The sequence below is a fragment of the Panulirus ornatus genome, chromosome 17 (assembly GCF_036320965.1).
Source record: "Panulirus ornatus isolate Po-2019 chromosome 17, ASM3632096v1, whole genome shotgun sequence".
Classification (NCBI taxonomy): domain Eukaryota; kingdom Metazoa; phylum Arthropoda; class Malacostraca; order Decapoda; family Palinuridae; genus Panulirus; species Panulirus ornatus.
Window position 1 is genome coordinate 56361739 of NC_092240.1, and position 18448 is coordinate 56380186.

At 46.1% G+C, this 18448-nt stretch overlaps 1 protein-coding gene across 2 annotated transcripts in view; it reads left to right on the top strand.

Annotated features, from left to right (window-relative positions):
* Positions 1 to 10866: 10866 nt before the first annotated feature.
* LOC139754818 (uncharacterized) overlaps positions 10867 to 18448 on the top strand; it is a 105545-nt gene continuing 97963 nt past the window's right edge. The window contains exon 1 of one of the 2 annotated variants that reach the window (XM_071672669.1): positions 10867 to 10949. The gene's annotated coding sequence lies outside the window, so the exon portion shown is untranslated. Of the gene's footprint in view, positions 10950 to 11003; positions 11155 to 18448 lie in introns of those variants that run through there. The other variant, XM_071672670.1, reaches the window with a different exon arrangement.

Here is an 18448-nt window from a genome sequence, read left to right on the forward strand (position 1 = left end):
AAAGAGAATGTTGGGAGAAGAGGGTAGTGAGAGTAAGTTATATTAGAAAGGAGACTTGTGTGAGGAAGTACCAGGAGAGATTGAGTGTAGAATGGCAAGAGGTGAAAGCAAATGATGTAAGGGGAGTTGGTGAGAAATGGGGTGTATTTAGGGGAACAGTGATGGCTTGTGCAAAAGATGCATGTGGCATGAGAAAGGTGGGAGGTGGGCAGATTAGAAAGGATAGTGAGTGGAGGGATGAAGAAGTAAAGTTGTTAGTGAAAGAGAAAAGAGAGGTGTTTGGACAATACTTTCAAAGAAGTAGTGCAGATGACTGGGAGATGTATGAAAGAAAGCAGCCAAAGGTCAAGAAAAAGGTGCAAGGGTTGAAAAAGAGGGCAAATCAGAGTTGGGGTGAGAGAGTATCATTAAACTTTAGGGAGAATAAAAAGATGTTTTGGAAAGAGGTTAATAAATTGCATAAGACGAGAACAAATGGGAATATCGGTGAAGGGGGCTAATGGGGAGGTAATAACAAGTAGTGGTGAAGTGAGGAGATGGAGTAAGTATTTTGAAGGTTTGTTGAATGTGTTTGATGATAGAGTGGCAGACATAGGGTGTTTTGGTCGAGGTGGTGTGCGAAGTGAGAGGGTCAGGGAGAATGGTTTGGTAAACTGAGAAGAGGTAGTGAAAGCTTTGCAGATGATGAAAGCTGGCAAGGCGGCGTATTTGGATGGTATTGCAGTGGAATTTATTAAAAAAGGGGGTGACTGTGTTGTTGACTGGTTGGTGAGGATAGTCAATGTATGTATGGTGCATGGTGAAGTGCCTGAGGATTGGCAGAATGCATGCATAGTGCCACTGTACAAAGGCAAAGGGGATAAAGGTGAACTTTTAAATTACAGAGGTATGAGTTTGTTTAGAATTCCTGGGAAATTATATGGGAGGGTATTGATTGAGAGGATGAAGGCATGTACAGAGCATCAGATTGGGGAAGAGTGGTCTGGTTTCAGAAGTGGTAGAGGATGTGTGGTTCAGGTGTTTGAAGAATGTATGTGAGAAATATATAGAAAAACAAATGAATTTGTATGTGGCATTTATGGATCTGGAGAAGGTATGTGATAGAGTTGATAGAGATGCTCTGTGGAAGGTATTAAGAGTATAAGGTGTGGGAAGTAAGTTGCTAGAAGCAGTGAAAAGTATCAAGGATGTAAGGCATGAGTGTGGGTGGGAAGAGAGGAAAGTGATTGGTTCCCAGTGAATGTCAGTTTGTGGCAGGGGTGTGTGATGACTCTATGGTTGTTTAATTCGTTTATGGATGGGGTGGTTAATGATTTGAATGGAAGAGTTTTGGAGAGAGGGGCAAGTATGCAGTCTATTGTGGATGAGAGGGCTTGGGAAGTGCGTCAGTTGTTTGTTGATGATACAGCGCTGGTGGCTGATTCGGGTAACAAATTGCGAAAGTTTGCAGGTTGGGTGTTGGTGTAATAAGACAGTAGGATGGTTGGTAGGTTGGGTGTTGGGATAGTAAGACAGCAGGATGGGTATTGGGGTAGTAAGACAGCAGGTTGGGTGTTGAGGTAGTAAGACAGCAGGTTGGGTGTTAGTGTAGTAAGACAGCAGGTTGGGTGTTGGGGTAGTAAGACAGTAGGATGGGTGTTCGGGTAGTATGACAGCAGATTGGGTGTTGGGGTAGCAAGACAGTAGGTTGGGTGTTGGGGTAGTAAGACAGCAGGATGGGTATTGGGGTAGTAAGACAGCAGGTTGGGTGTTGAGGTAGTAAGACAGCAGGTTGGGTGTTAGTGTAGTAAGACAGCAGGTTGGGTGTTGGGGTAGTAAGACAGTAGGATGGGTGTTCGGGTAGTATGACAGCAGATTGGGTGTTGGGGTAGCAAGACAGTAGGTTGGGTGTTGGGGTAGTAAGACAGCAGGTTGGGTGTTAGGGTAGTAAGACAGCAGGATGGGTGTTGGGATAGTATGACAGCAGGTTAGGTGTTAGGGTAGTAAGACAGCAGGATGGTTGGCAGGTTGGGTGCTGGGGTAGTAAGATAGCAGACTGGGTGTTGGGGTAGTAAGACAGTAGGATGGTTGGGTGTTGAGGTAGTAAGACAATAGGATGGGTGTTGGGGTAGTAAGACAGCAGGATGGTTGGTAGGTTGGGTGTTGGGGTAGTAAGACAGTAGGATGGTTGGGTGTTGGGGTAGTAAGACAGCAGGTTGGGTGTTAGGGTAGTAAGACAGCAGGATGGGTGTTGGGATAGTATGACAGCAGGTTAGGTGTTAGGGTAGTAAGACAGCAGGATGGTTGGCAGGTTGGGTGCTGGGGTAGTAAGATAGCAGACTGGGTGTTGGGGTAGTAAGACAGTAGGATGGTTGGGTGTTGAGGTAGTAAGACAGTAGGATGGGTGTTGAGGTAGTAAGACAGCAGGATGGTTGGTAGGTTGGGTGTTGGGGTAGTAAGACAGTAGGATGGTTGGGTGTTGGGGTAGTAAGACAGTAGGATGGTTGGGTGTTGGGGTAGTAAGACAGTAGGATGGTTGGGTGTTGGGGTAGTAAGACAGTAGGATGGTTGGGTGTTGGGGTAGTAAGACAGTAGGATGGTTGGGTGTTGGGGTAGTAAGACAGTAGGATGGTTGGGTGTTGGGGTAGTAAGACAGGAGGATGGTTGGGTGTTGAGGTAGTAAGACAGTAGGATGGTTGGGTGTTGGGGTAGTAAGACAGTAGGATGGTTGGGTGTTGGGGTAGTAAGACAGTAGGATGGTTGGGTGTTGGGGTAGTAAGACAGCAGGATGGTTGGCAGGTTGGGTGTTGGGGTAGTAAGACAGTAGGATGGTTGGGTGTTGGGGTAGTAAGACAGCAGGATGGATGTTGAGGTAGTAAGACAGTAGGATGGGTGTTGGAGTAGTAAGACAGTAGGATGGTTGGGTACTGGGGTAGTAAGACAGCAGGTTGGGTGTTGGGGTAGTAAGACAGTAGGATGGGTGTTGGGTTAATAAGACAGTAGGATGGTTGGCAGGTTGGGTGTTGGGGTAGTAAGACAGCAGGATGGTTGGGTGTTGGGGTAGTAAGACAGCAGGTTGGGTGTTGGGGTAGTAAGATAGCAGGATGGGTGTTGAGGTAGTAAGACAGCAGGATGGGTGTCAGGGTAGTAAGACAGTAGGATGGGTGTTGGAGTAGTAAGACAGTAGGATGGTTGGGTGCTGGGGTAGTAAGACAGCAGGATGGGTGTTGGGGTAGTAAGACAGTAGGATGGGTGTTGGGTTAATAAGACAGTAGGATGGTTGGCAGGTTGGGTGTTGGGGTAGTGAGACAGCACGATGGGTGTTGGTGTAGTAAGACAGCACGATGGTTGGCAGGTTGGACAGTAAGGTGGTTGGTTAAGAGAACAAGTGGTAGTAGGCTCAGCCAACACTAGCACCTTCTTGGTGGGCCATGGATGGCGTGGGCCAAGGAAGTGTCCATGGCAGGATGAGGGAGTGTGGTACGCTCCCATGTACCAGCCCTTCAGCCATAGAGTATACAATAAACTTGATCAGTAATGATGCTGATTTATATATTGTATAATTAATCACCCTTTTGAGTCCCTTGAAAGGAAATAGAAATGAATATATGTGTATTCTTAATTGTTTCATTGATTACACTCATGACCATCTTACTAGAGTAATGACATGTTTATAACTTGGAAAATTTCTCTCTGTTGAAGATTCATTTGTCAAATGCATAAATTTCTGTAAGTTACATTGTTTTCTTACATAATACTCATGTTTTGACTTTTTGATTATCATCTGGACAAGTCCATAATTCACCCTTTACAGAAACCAAATCTTGGATATGTGCCAACATAAGGAGCCACAAAGAACTGGCTGTTTGTGGCTAGTGTCAGTAGACATACAGCCTGGAAGTTCCTGGCTAGTGTTAGTACTCATCCAGCCTTGCTAGTCTTGGCTACTGTCAGCAGCTATACAGTTTGATTGGCCCTAGTTAGTTTCAGCAGCCATGCAGCTTGACAGGTTCTTGCTAGTGTCAGAAGCTATATAGTCTGGCAAGACCTGGCTAGTGTCAGTAGCTATATAGCATGGTTGGTCTTAGCTAGAGTCAGCAGCCAATCAGCCTGGCTGGTCCTGCCTAACAACAGCAGCCATATAGTCTGGCAGGTCCTAGCTAATATCAGTGGCTATATAGGGTGCTTGGTCTTGGTTAATGTCAGCAACCATAAAGCCTGTCTGCTACTGGCTAATGTCAGCAGTCATGGAGCTTGGCTGGTCCTGAATAGTGTCAGCAGTCATAGAGCTTGGCTGGTCCTGGCTAGTGTCAGCAGTCATAGAGCTTGGCTGGTCCTGGCTAGTGTCAGCAGTCATAGAGCTTGGCTGGTCCTGGCTAGTGTCAGCAGTCATAGAGCCTGGCTGGTCCTCACTAGTGCCAGCAGCATTAAAACCTGGTTGGTCGTGGCTAGTGTCGCCAGACATATAGCCTGGCAAGTGTCAGCAGTTATACAGTCTGGTTGATCCTGGTGAGTGTCAGCAGCCATCCAGGCCAGTTGGTCCCGTCTATTATCACTAGCCATATAGCCTGGCTAATGTCAGCTGGCACAGAGCCTGGTTGATCCTAGCTCATATCAGTAGCTAAATGGCCTGGATGGTCTTGGCTAGTATCAGCAGTCATAGAGTCTGGCTAATCCCAGCTAGTGTCAGTAGCCATAGATTCTGGCTGGTCCAGGTTATTGCCAGCAGCTATATAGCCTGACTTGTCCTGGTGAGTAATAGCATTTACAACCTGGCTGCTTCTGGCTAGTGGCTGCTGCTGGTCCTGACTGTTGCCAGCAGCCACAAAGCCTTGCTGGTCCTGGCTAGCATCAGCAGCCATAAAGCCTGGCTGATCCACACTAATGACAGCCAGGACTAGTGTCAACAGCCACACAGACTGGCTGGTCCAGGCTAGTGTCAACAGCCACTCAGACCACCTGGTCCAGGCTAGTGTTAACAGCCACACAAGACTGGCTGGTCCTGGCTAGTGTCAACAGCCACACAGACTGGCTGGTCCTGGCCAGTGTCAACAGCCACTCAGACCACCTGGTCCAGGCTAGTGTCAACAGCCACATAGACTGGCTGGTCCTGGCTAGTGTCAATAGCCACACAGACTGGCTGGTCCTGGCTAGTGTCAACAGCCACATAGACTGGCTGGTCCTGGCTAGTGTCAACAGCCACATAGACTGGCTGGTCCAGGCTAGTGTCAACAGCCACTCAGACCACCTGGTCCAGGCTAGTGTTAACAGCCACACAAGACTGGATGGTCCTGGCTAGTGTCAATAGCCACACAGACTGGCTGGTCCTGACTAGTGTCAACAGCCACACAGACTGGCAGGTCCTGACTAGTGTTAACAGCCACACAGACTGGCTGGTCCTGACTAGTCAGAACTAGTGTCTAGTGTCAACAGCCACATAGACTGGGTGGTCCTGGCTAGTGTTAACAGCCACACAGACTGGCTGGTCCTGGCTAGTGTCAACAGCCACACAGACTGGCTGGTCCTGACTAGTGTTAACAGCCACACAGACTGGCTGGTCCTGACTAGTGTTAACAGCCACACAGACTGGCTGGTCCTGACTAGTGTCAACAGCCACACAGACTGGCTGGTCCTGGCTAGTGTCAATAGCCACACAGACTGGCTGGTCCTGGCTAGTGTCAACAGCCACATAGACTGACTGGTCCAGGCTAGTGTCAACAGCCACACAGACTGGCTGGTCCTGGCTAGTGTCAACAGCCACACAGACTGGCTAATCCAGGCTAGTGTCAACAGCCACATAGACTGGCTGGTCCAGGCTAGTGTCAACAGCCACATAGACTGACTGGTCCTGACTAGTGTCAACAGCCACACAGACTGGCTGGTCCTGGCTAGTGTCAACAGCCACACAGACTGGCTAATCCAGGCTAGTGTCAACAGCCACATAGACTGGCTGGTCCAGGCTAGTGTCAACAGCCACACAAGACTGGCTGGTCCTGACTAGTGTCAATAGCCACACAGGCTGGCTGGTCCTGCCTAGTGTTAACAGCCACTCAGACCACCTGGTCCAGGCTAGTGTTAACAGCCACACAAGACTGGATGGTCCTGGCTAGTGTCAACAGCCACATAGACTGGCTGGTCCTGGCCAGTGTCAACAGCCACACAGACTGGCTGGTCCTGGCTAGTGTCAACAGCCACATAGACTGGCTGGTCCTGGCTAGTGTCAACAGCCACATAGACTGGACTTTCTAGCCACTGTCAACAGCCATTGCTCCTGATTAGCTCTAGCTAGTGTCAACAGCCACATAGGCTGGCTATCTCTAGCCACTGTCAACAGCCATTGCTCCTGATTAGCTCTAGCTAGTGCCAGCAGCCACTGATCTTGGCTGGATCTGACTAGTGTCAGCAGCTATTGATCACAGTTCTGGCTAGTGCTGGCAGTCACTGAACCAAGCTGGCTCATAATAATGTCTGCAGCCACTGATCCAAGCTGGCTTAGGTTAGTGTCTGCAGCCACTGATTCAAGCTGGCTTAAGATAGTGTATAGAGGCACTGGTCCAAGCTGGCTCAGGATAGTGTCAGCAGCCACTGAACCAAGCTGGCGCAGGGTAGTGTCTGCAGCCACTGATCCAAGCTGGCTCAGGATAGTGTCTGCACCCAATGATACAAGTTGGCTCAGGATAGTGTCTGCACCCACTGATCCAAGCTGAATCAGGATAGTGTCAGCAGCCACTGATCCAAGTTAGCTTAGGATAGTGTCAGCAGCCACTGATCCAAGCTGCCTCAGGACAGTGTCAGCAGCCACTGATCCAAGCTGGCTCAGGATAATGTCTGCAGCCAGTGATCCAAGCTGGCTCAGGATAGTGTCTGCAACCACTGATCCAAGCTGGCTCTGGACAGTGTCAGCAGCCACTGATCCAAGCTGGCTCAGGATAGTGTCAGCAGCCATTGGTCCAATCTGCCTCAGGACAGTGTCTGAAGCCACTGATTCAAGCTGGTCAGGATGATGCCTGCAGCCTATGATCCAAGCTGGCTCAGGGTAGTGTCAGCAGCCACTGATCCAAGCTGACTCAGGATAGTGTCAGCAGCCACTGATCCAAGCTGGCTCAGGATAGTGTCTGCAGCTACTGATCCAAGCTGGCTTAGGATAGTGTATGTAGCCACTGATCCAAGCTGGCTCAGGATAGTGTCTGCACCCACTGATCCAAGCTGGCTCAGGATAGTGTCTGCACCACTGATCTAAACTGGATCAGAATAGTGTTTGGAGCCACTGATCCAAGCTGGCCCAGGATAGTGTCAGCAGCCACTGATCCAAGCTGGCTCAGGATAGTGTCAGCAGCCACTGAATCAAGCTGAATCAGGATAGTGTCTGGAGCCACTGATTCAAGCTGGCTCAGGATAGTGTCAGCAGCCACTGATTCAAGCTGAATCAGGATAGTGTCAGCAGCCACTGATCCAAGTTGGCTCAGGATAGTGTATGTAGCCACTGATCCAAGCTGGCTCAGGATAGTGTCAGCAGCCACTGATCCAAGCTGGCTCAGGATAGTGTCTGCAGCTACTGATCCAAGCTGGCTCAGGATAGTGTCTGCAGCTATTGATCCAAGCTGGCTCAGGATAGTGACATCAGCCACTGATCCAAGCTGGCTCAGGATAGAGTCTGCAGCCACTGATCCAAGCTGGCTCAGGATAGTGTCTGCAGCTACTGATCCAAGCTGGCTCAGGATAGTGTATGTAGCCACTGATCCAAGCTGGCTCAGGATAGTGTCAGCAGCCACTGATCCAAGCTGGCTCAGGATAGTGTCTGCAGCTAGTGATCCAAGTTGGCTCAGGATAGTGTCTGCAGCCACTGATTCAAGCTGAATCAGGATAGTGTCAGCAGCCACTGATTCAAGCTGAATCAGGATAGTGTCTGGAGTCACTGATCCAAGCTGGTTCAGGATAGTGTGTGGAGCCACTGATTCAAGCTGGCTCAGGATAGTGTCAATAGCCAATGATCCAAGCTTTCTCAGGATAGTGTCTGGAGCCACTGATTCAAGCTGAATCAGGATAGTGTCTGCAGCCACTGATCCAAGCTGAATCAGGATAGTGTCTGGAGCCATTGATCCAAGCTGGCTCAGGATAGTGTCACCAGCCACTGATTCAAGCTGAATCAGGATAATGTCTGGAGCCACTGATCCAAGCTGGCTCAAGATAGTGTCAGCAGCCACTGATTCAAGCTGAATCAGGATAGTGTCTGGAGCCACTGATCCAAGCTGGCTCAGGATAGTGTCAGCAGCCACTGATTCAAGCTGAATCAGGATAGTGTCTGGAGCCTTTGATCCAAGCTGGCTCATGATAGTGTGTAGAGCCACTGATCCAAGCTGAATCAGGATAGTGTGAGCAGCCAATGATCCAAGCTTTCTCAGGATAGTGTCAGCAGCCACTGATTCAAGCTAAATCAGGATAGTGTCTGGAGCCACTGATCCAAGCTGGCTCAGGATAGTGTCAGCAGCCACTGATTCAAGCTGAATCAGGATAGTGTCTGCAGCCGTTGATTCAAGCTGAATCAGGATAATGTCGAGCCACTGATCCAAGCTGGCTCAAGATAGTGTCTGCAGCCACTGATTCAAGCTGGCTCAGGATAGTGTCAGCAGCCACTGATCCAAGCTGGCTCAGGATAGTGTCAGCAGCCACTGATTCAAGCTGAATCAGGATAGTGTCTGGAGCCACTGATCCAAGCTGGCCCATGATAGTGTGTGAAGCCACTGATACAAGCTGGCTCAGGATAGAGTCAATAGCCAATGATCCAAACTTTCTCAGGATAGTGTCAGCAGCCACTGATTCAAGCTGAATCAGGATAGTGTCTGGAGCCACTGATCCAAGCTTTCTCAGGATAGTGTCTGCACCACTGATTCAAGCTGAATCAGGATAGTGTCTGGAGCCACTGATCCAAGCTTTCTCAGGATAGTGTCTGCACCACTGATTCAAGCTGAATCAGGATAGTGTCTGGAGCCACTGATCCAAGCTGGCTCAAGATGGTGTCTGCATCCACTGATTCAAGCTGAATCAGGATAATGTCTGGAGCCACTGATCCAAGCTGGCTCAGGATAGTGTCAGCAGCCACTGATTCAAGCTGAATCAGGATAATGCCTGGAGCCACTGATCCAAGCTGGCTCAGGATAGTGTCACCAGCCACTGATTCAAGCTGAATCAGGATAGTGTCTGGAGCCACTGATCCAAGCTGGCTCAGGATAGTGTCAGCAGCCACTGATTCAAGCTGAATCAGGATAGTGTCTGGAGCCACTGATCCAAGCTGGCTCAGGATAGTGTCAGCAGCCACTGATTCAAGCTGAATCAGGATAGTGTCTGGAGCCACTGATCCAAGCTTTCTCAGAATAGTGTCAGCAGCCACTGATTCAAGCTGAATCAGGATAGTGTCTGGAGCCACTGATCCAAGCTAGCTCAGGATAGTGTCAGCAGCCACTGATTCAAGCTGAATCAGGATAATGTCTGGAGCCACTGATCCAAGCTGGCTCAGGATAGTGTCTGCAGCCACTGATTCAAGCTGAATCAGGATAGTGTCTGGAGCCACTGATCCAAGCTGGCTCAGGATAGTGTCTGAGCCACTGATTCAGCTGAATCAGGATGATTCAAGCTGAATCAGGATAATGTCTGGAGCCACTGATCCAAGCTGGCTCAGGATAGTGTCTGCAGCCACTGATTCAAGCTGAATCAGGATAGTGTCTGGAGCCACTGATCCAAGCTGGCTCAGGATAGTGTCTGCAGCCACTGATTCAAGCTGAATCAGGATAGTGTCTGGAGCCACTGATCCAAGCTGGCTCAGGATAGTGTCAGCAGCCACTGATTCAAGCTGAATCAGGATAGTGTCTGGAGCCACTGATCCAAGCTGGCTCAGGATAGTGTCACCAGCCACTGATTCAAGCTGAATCAGGATAGTGTCTGGAGCCACTGATCCAAGCTGGCTCAGGATAGTGTCAGCAGCCACTGATTCAAGCTGAATCAGGATAGTGTCTGGAGCCACTGATCCAAGCTGGCTCAGGATAGTGTCTGCAGCCACTGATTCAAGCTGAATCAGGATAATGTCTGGAGCCACTGATCCAAGCTGGCTCAGGATAGTGTCTGCAGCCACTGATTCAAGCTGAATCAGGATAATGTCTGGAGCCACTGATCCAAGCTGGCTCAGGATAGTGTCACCAGCCACTGATTCAAGCTGAATCAGGATAGTGTCTGGAGCCACTGATCCAAGCTGGCTCAGGATAGTGTCAGCACCACTGATTCAAGCTGAATCAGGATAGTGTCTGGAGCCACTGATCCAAGCTGGCTCAGGATAGTGTCAGCACCACTGATTCAAGCTGAATCAGGATAATGTCTGGAGCCACTAATCCAAGCTGGCTCAGGATAGTGTCAGCAGCCACTGATTCAAGCCGAATCAGGATAGTGTCTGGAGCCACTGATCCAAGCTGGCTCAGGATAGTGTCAGCACCACTGATTCAAGCTGAATCAGGATAGTGTCTGGAGCCACTGATCCAAGCTGGCTCAGGATAGTGTCAGCAGCCACTGATTCAAGCTGAATCAGGATAATGTCTGGAGCCACTAATCCAAGCTGGCTCAGGATAGTGTCAGCAGCCACTGATTCAAGCCGAATCAGGATAGTGTCTGGATGCACACACCATAATATAACTTGTGGCTATGTAGTGTTGATTCTTACTAGGTTCGTTCCAATACTATTGTTACTTCACTACCTAATTGTAAATGTAACATGGTATAAGAGAAGTGTAATATCATTATAATTATGTATGAGAATGTTGAATATTAATATAATTATAATATAACAAAGAAGGTGTAAGGTAAACAAGTTTTGAAAGATGTTACGTTCTCTTTATGAATGTTGGGGAACCCGGGGTGGCGCGAGCTGTTTTTCCTGCTTATTTACCTTGGGGATAGGTCAGGCGAGGTCAAACACTGTGTGGCAGGTTTGTGACACCGTAATTCCTATATTTTATCCTGTAAATGTCTTGGTTTATGATGGAGGAGGGTAGGTAGGGCAGATGTAGGGGCAGGCAGGGCGGCCACAGCAGGAGAGCAACACAAATAACCAGACTGCCTCCCTCCAACCATGTAAACACTGGCCCGCCACCACACACCACACTATACCACTACCACTCCTCATATTGTCAGGTAAATGCCGGGAGGGAAACATTTGCTTTATATAATCTAGACATGTTTCATATCAAGTACTGGCACCAATTGTTGAAGTGTAGTTACTGTCTGGTGTGTCCTCAGTCTGGCTACCTTAGGTTAGGTCCGGGACCAGCCCTGGCTAGTGTAGGGCTTGTCTGGCTCTGGTTAGGTCCGGGACCAGCCCTGGCTAGTGTAGGGCTTGTCTGGCTCTGGTTAGGTCCGGGACCAACCCTGGCTAGTGTAGGGCTTGTCTGGCTCTGGTTAGGTCCAGTCTCAGGCTAGTTCTCTAGGCTGTAGTAATCGTGCGCAGTGTTGTACAGAATTGACACCTTTTATGCTTATGTTGGGCTCCAGACAGAAGCGTTGAGGGTGCTACAGAGAGTAATTTCCTGAAACTTTGTATTGAGTAATATTGATGTTACAGGTTCAGGAATTGGTTTCTGCTTCATTGAGCACATTGAATCTGAAGTACCACTGTTCAGTTGCCTCTGTTTGTGTGAAAACAAAAAAAAAAAATAGGAATATACTGACTGGTTGAAAATCTCAGTGTCGCAAAGGATGTCTTTCACTTGATAGTGTTGGTAGAATGTGTCACCCCAAGACATTTGGGGGATTACTTACTCCAGTATGGTCATGTTGCTTAGTCTCAAGCCCAGAACAATGTAACTCAGTTTGAGTTATTGCACTATTGTAGTCTATGTATGTGACTATTGAAGTTTTAGAATATTGTGCAGTTCTAGAATATTGATGGATTATCTTTCACAATGTTTATTTTTAGATCTTAGTACAGTGTTATGATTTAATCCCATTTAGAGAACATTGCTCAGCTCAGGCACGTACATCATGTGAAGTTATCATTTCCTCCTGGCAGGGTTTGGTAACGTCATATCTGAGGATATGACAGATGAAGAGAATACTTCCTTCTGTCACCTCTGTCTGTTAGCTTTCCTTACCTGGCATGTGAGACAGTGACACACTTGGACAGAAGACTTCCTTTTCATATGAAGTCATTATCTCTCATTCATTGAGTTTATTGACCTTTCATATAAGGAAATATGAGATTTGAATGTAAAATGCTTTGAACCATAATGTTTGTATGAGTAAATCAATGGATAGGGGAAGTTTCGAGTCATTGGCATGCAAGTATGATGGATTGATATTTATGCCAACCCCCCTGCCTCCAGCATAATCTTTGTGTGATCTGAAAAAAATAGATTTGAACTTTTTCAGAATAGTATTTAAGCTTAGTTCTATACTTTATGATTCACGTGATTTTATTAGAATTATTTGTTCTCTTCTAACATGGCTTCTTAGTAGACTTTGATTTACTGGCAACCATGTGTATAGATTTTGTTATGTGTAACACTTCTGTTTGACTCTACGCTCTCCATCAAAAACTTCAATAAAGAATGTTGGTAAAAGTGTGGTGTAGGGTCGTGCTCTTACATGTTGACATCTTGGTGAAAACCATGTGAAACATTTTGGTTTTTGTGGTTGAATGATATATGAGGTGAGGTTTTGTGTATTGTTATGTTTTTATTTTTCTCTTACCTGATTTAGGTAAAAAGTGTAGAGAAGTGTAGTAGTTGATGGAATTCATTTTGCTGGGAGACACATATCACTTTTATCAGTGAATGAAACTGTAACCTTTTTTGCTCTGCTGCCATCTTGTCCACCATACCTGACCACTAACACATAGATTGTAATGATGATTCATATGATTAATATAATTAATGAGATAAAGAGCACTGTTGAGTGAGTGATGTTTATTCGGGCAAAATACATGAACGGTGGAGATATTTAGAAATTTTACCGAGGATAACACGAACAAATACTTGTGTCTACTGTGCTTCTCATGATGATGTCAAAATGATTGATGGCACAGACTAAAAGAATATCAGTTATAAAGTACAAAAATATACTAGATATCCTGTAGTATTTTATGATGACTTAAATGAACATTAAAGAGCTGATTATTGGTACTAGCACCAACTTTGAAGAATTAATTGCAAGAAAAATGAATGAACATGAGACCTAGAATTGGATGAATGTTTGAATGACTATGGTAATAAAGTGACACAAAAGAAATTAATGTGTCGCTTTACAACAAGGTTTCAAGTTACATTGGGTTATATTCTTGGAAAACCTATCACAAATTGAGTCTGTTGTGATTTGAGCCTTTGAAATCCATGTTAAAAGGGTCACTCGTGATGAAAAATTTTCCTGATGTAACTTTTATGGATGGATTACAGTGTTCCTGAAATGCCTTACCACCCTTATATGATACCACAGTCTTTTCTGATATTAAAACTTACCTGTAATAGAATAGAGAAAAATGCTTGAAAAATTATTGGGGCACCTACCAACATGCAAATTGTCCTTAAGGATGCAAAGACTACACCCATTGACAATATGATTATATTTGATTCTCTATCATTACTACTTGCCCAGATTTACTCAAGTACTTTACTGAAATATATTGAGGGCTTTAGTTGCTACTGATGAGGAAGGGAGTAGACTGAAGATAAAAGCATGGGGGGGGGGGGGGGGGGCACTTAGGTTATCTACATCACCTCTGAGTTATCAAATTCAACAAATGTTGTCATATCACTGTTAATGGACTTGATCTTTAACCCTTAAACAATGGAGCCCCCAAAATTTAGGGGTTTCCATTATGGGGGTTTATCAAGAAATTAAAGAGGTATTTAAGTAATATGTAAGTTAGATATTTAATGTTTAAGGACAAAATGTATTTAATGTTTGAGGATAATATTTGGTGTGAGGAGGTTTGATTGAGTAAATAATAAGAGTGTAAGAAATATGTGTGGAAATAAGTGTGGGACTGAGAGAGTGGAAGGTGTGCTGAAGTGATTTTGACATATGGAGAGATTGAGTGAGGAGAGTTTGACAAAGAGGACATGTTTGTTGGAAGTAGAGGTGGGGAAAGGAGAAGGTGGAGTTCAAACCGAAAATGTAAGGATGGAGTGAAATGGATTCTAAGTAGTTGGGACCTGAACATATAGGAGGGTGAAAGGTGTGCACAGGATGGATGGAATTGGACCTATGTAGTTTACAGGGGGTGATTTGCTGTTAATGGAGTGAACCATGACATGTGAAGCTGCTTGAGAAAACCATAGAAAGATATTTGAGGCCTGGTTATGGACAGGGGCCTGTGCATTTTTTTGCATCACTCATGACAGTTAGGGAATGTATGTGAGCAAATACGGCCTCTCTTCATCTGTTCCTGGCACTGCATTGCTAATGTGTGAAATGGCAGATTAAAATGAAAAAAATTTCTTATTGATAGGAAATATCCCTGGGGATAGGGGTGAAAGAATACTTCCCACGCATTCCTCACGTATCGTAGAAGGCGACTAGAGGGGATGGGAGCGGGGGGCCAGAAATCCTCCCCTCCTTGTATTTTAACTTTCTAAAAATGGGTTGGTAAGGTTATTTAATGTATGTATGACTCATGGTGAGGTGCCTGAGGATTGGCGGAATGCGTGCATAGTGCCATTGTACAAAGGCAAAGGGGATAAGAGTGAGTGCTCAAATTACAGAGGTATAAGTTTGTTGAGTATTCCTGGTAAACTATATGGGAGGGTATTGATTGAGATTTTTTTTTTTTATCGAGGATGTAAGGCATGTGTACGTGTAGGAAGAGAGGAAAGTGATTGGTTCTCAGTGAATGTAGGTTTGCGGCAGGGGTGTGTGATGTCTCCATGGTTGTTTAATTTGTTTATGGATGGGGTTGTTAGGGAGGTAAATGCAAGAGTCCTGGAAAGAGGGGCAAGTATGAAGTCTGTTGGGGATGAGAGAGCTTGGGAAGTGAGTCAGTTGTTGTTCGCTGATGATACAGCGCTGGTGGCTGATTCATGTGAGAAACTGCAGAAGCTGGTGACTGAGTTTGGTAAAGTGTGTGGAAGAAGAAAGTTAAGAGTAAATGTGAATAAGAGCAAGGTTATTAGGTACAGTAGGGTTGAGGGTCAAGTCAATTGGGAGGTGAGTTTGAATGGAGAAAAACTGGAGGAAGTGAAGTGTTTTAGATATCTGGGAGTGGATCTGGCAGCGGATGGAACCATGGAAGCGGAAGTGGATCATAGGGTGGGGGAGGGGGCGAAAATTTTGGGAGCCTTGAAAAATGTGTGGAAGTCGAGAACATTATCTCGGAAAGCAAAAATGGGTATGTTTGAGGGAATGGTGGTTCCAACAATGTTGTATGGTTGCGAGGCGTGGGCTATGGATAGAGTTGTGCGCAGGAGGATGGATGTGCTGGAAATGAGATGTTTGAGGACAATGTGTGGTGTGAGGTGGTTTGATCGAGTAAGTAACGTAAGGGTAAGAGAGATGTGTGGAAATAAAAAGAGAGTGGTTGAGAGAGCAGAAGAGGGTGTTTTGAAATGGTTTGGGCACATGGAGAGAATGAGTGAGGAAAGATTGACCAAGAGGATATATGTGTCGGAGGTGGAGGGAACGAGGAGAAGAGGGAGACCAAATTGGAGGTGGAAAGATGGAGTGAAAAAGATTTTGTGTGATCGGGGCCTGAACATGCAGGAGGGTGAAAGGAGGGCAAGGAATAGAGTGAATTGGAGCGATGTGGTATACAGGGGTTGACGTGCTGTCAGTGGATTGAATCAAGGCATGTGAAGCGTCTGGGGTAAACCATGGAAAGCTGTGTAGGTATGTATATTTGCGTGTGTGGACGTGTGTATGTACATGTGTATGGGGGGGGGGGGTTGGGCCATTTCTTTCGTCTGTTTCCTTGCGCTACCTCGCAAACGCGGGAGACAGCGACAAAGTATAAAAAAAAAAAAAAAAAAAAAAATTGATTGAGAGGGTGAAGGCATGTACAGAGCATCAGATTGGGGAAGAGCAGTGTGGTTTCAGAAGTGGTAGAGGATGTGTGGATCAGGTGTTTGCTTTGAAGAATATATGTGAGAAATACTTAGAAAAGCAAATGGATTTGTATGTAGCATTTATGGATCTGGAGAAGGCATATGATAGAGTTGATAGAGATGCTCTGTGGAAGGTATTAAGAATATATGGTGAGGAAGGAAAGTTGTTAGAAGCAGTGAAAAGTTTTTATCGAGGATGTAAGGCATGTGTACGTGTAGGAAGAGAGGAAAGTGATTGGTTCTCAGTGAATGTAGGTTTGCGGCAGGGGTGTGTGATGTCTCCATGGTTGTTTAATTTGTTTATGGATGGGGTTGTTAGGGAGGTAAATGCAAGAGTTTGGAAAGAGGGGCAAGTATGAAGTCTGTTGGGGATGAGAGAGCTTGGGAAGTGAGTCAGTTGTTGTTCGCTGATGATACAGCGCTGGTGGCTGATTCATGTGAGAAACTGCAGAACCTGGTGACTGAGTTTGGTAAAGTGTGTGGAAGAAGAAAGTTAAGAGTAAATGTGAATAAGAGCAAGGTTATTAGGTACAGTAGGGTTGAGGGTCAAGTCAATTGGGAGGTGAGTTTGAATGGAGAAAAACTGGAGGAAGTGAAGTGTTTTAGATATCTGGGAGTGGATCTGGCAGCGGATAGAACCATGGAAGCGGAAGTGGATCATAGGGTGGGGGAGGGGGCGAAAATTCTGGGGGCCTTGAAGAATGTGTGGAAGTCGAGAACATTATCTCGGAAAGCAAAAATGGGTATGTTTGAAGGAATAGTGGTTCCAACAATGTTGTATGGTTGCGAAGCGTGGGCCATGGATAGAGTTGTGCGCAGGAGGATGGATGTGCTGGAAATGGGATGTTTGAGGACAATGTGTTGTGTGAGGTGGTTTGATCGAGTGAGTAACGTAAGGGTAAGAGAGATGTGTGGAAATAAAAAGAGCGTGGTTGAGAGAGCAGAAAAGGGTGTTTTGAAGTGGTTTGGGCGCATGGAGAGAATGAGTGAGGAAAGATTGACCAAGAGGATATATGTGTCGGAGGTGGAGGGAACGAGGAGAAGAGGGAGACCAAATTGGAGGTGGAAAGATGGAGTGAAAAAGATTTTGTGTGATCGGGGCCTGAACATGCAGGAGGGTGAAAGGAGGGCAAGGAATAGAGTGAATTGGAGCGATGTGGTATACCGGGGTTGACGTGCTGTCAGTGGATTGAATCAAGGCATGTGAAGCGTCTGGGGTAAACCATGGAAAGCTGTGTAGGTATGTATATTTGCGTGTGTGGATGTATGTATATACATGTGTATGGGGGGGGGGTTGGGCCATTTCTTTCTTTCGTCTGTTTCCTTGCGCTACCTCGCAAACGCGGGAGACAGCAACAAAGTATAAAAAAAAAAAAAAAAAAAAATGGGAAACAGAAGGAGTCATGCGGGGAGTGCTCATCCTCCTCGTAGACTCAGATTGGGGTGTCTAAATGTGTGTGGATGTAACCAAGATGTGCAAAAAGGAGAGATAGGTAGTATGTTTGAGGAAAGGAACCTGGATGTTTTGGCTCTGAGTGAAATGAAGCTCAAGGGTAAAGGGGGAAGAGTGGTTTGGGAATGTCTTGGGAGTAAAGTCAGGGGTTAGTGAGAGGACAAGAGCAAGGGAAGGAGTAGCAGTACTCCTGAAACAGGAGTTGTGGGAGTATGTGATAGAATGTAAGAAAGTAAATTCTCGATTAATATGGGTAAAACTGAAAGTTGATGGAGAGAGATGGGTGATTATTGGTGCATATGCACCTGGGCATGAGAAGAAAGATCATGAGAGTCAAGTGTTTTAGGAGCAGCTGAATGAGTGAGTTAGTTGTTTTGATGCACAAGACCAGGTTATAGTGATGGGTGATTTGAATGCAAAGGTGAGTAATGTGGCAGTTGAGGGAATAATTGGTATACATGGGGTGTTCAGTGTTGTAAATGGAAATGGTGAAGAGCTTGTACATTTATGTGCTGAAAAAGGACTGGTGATTGGGAATACCTGGTTTAAAAAGCGAGATATACATAAGTATACGTATGTAAGTAGGAGAGATGGCCAGAGAGCGTTATTGGATTACGTGTTAATTGACAGGCACGCGAAAGAGAGACTTTTGGATGTTAATATGCTGAGAGGTGCAACTGGAGGGATGTCTGATCATTATCTTGTGGAGGCTAAGGTGAAGATTTGTATGGGTTATCAGAAAAGAAGAGTGAATGTTGGGGTGAAGAGGGAGGTGAGAGTAAGTGAGCTTGGGAAGGAGACTTGTGTGAGGAAGTACCAGGAGAGACTGAGTACAGAATGGAAAAAGGTGAGAACAATGGAAGTAAGGGGAGTGGGGGAGGAATGGGATGTATTTAGGGAATCAGTGATGGAGTGCGCAAAAGATGCTTGTGGCATGAGAAGA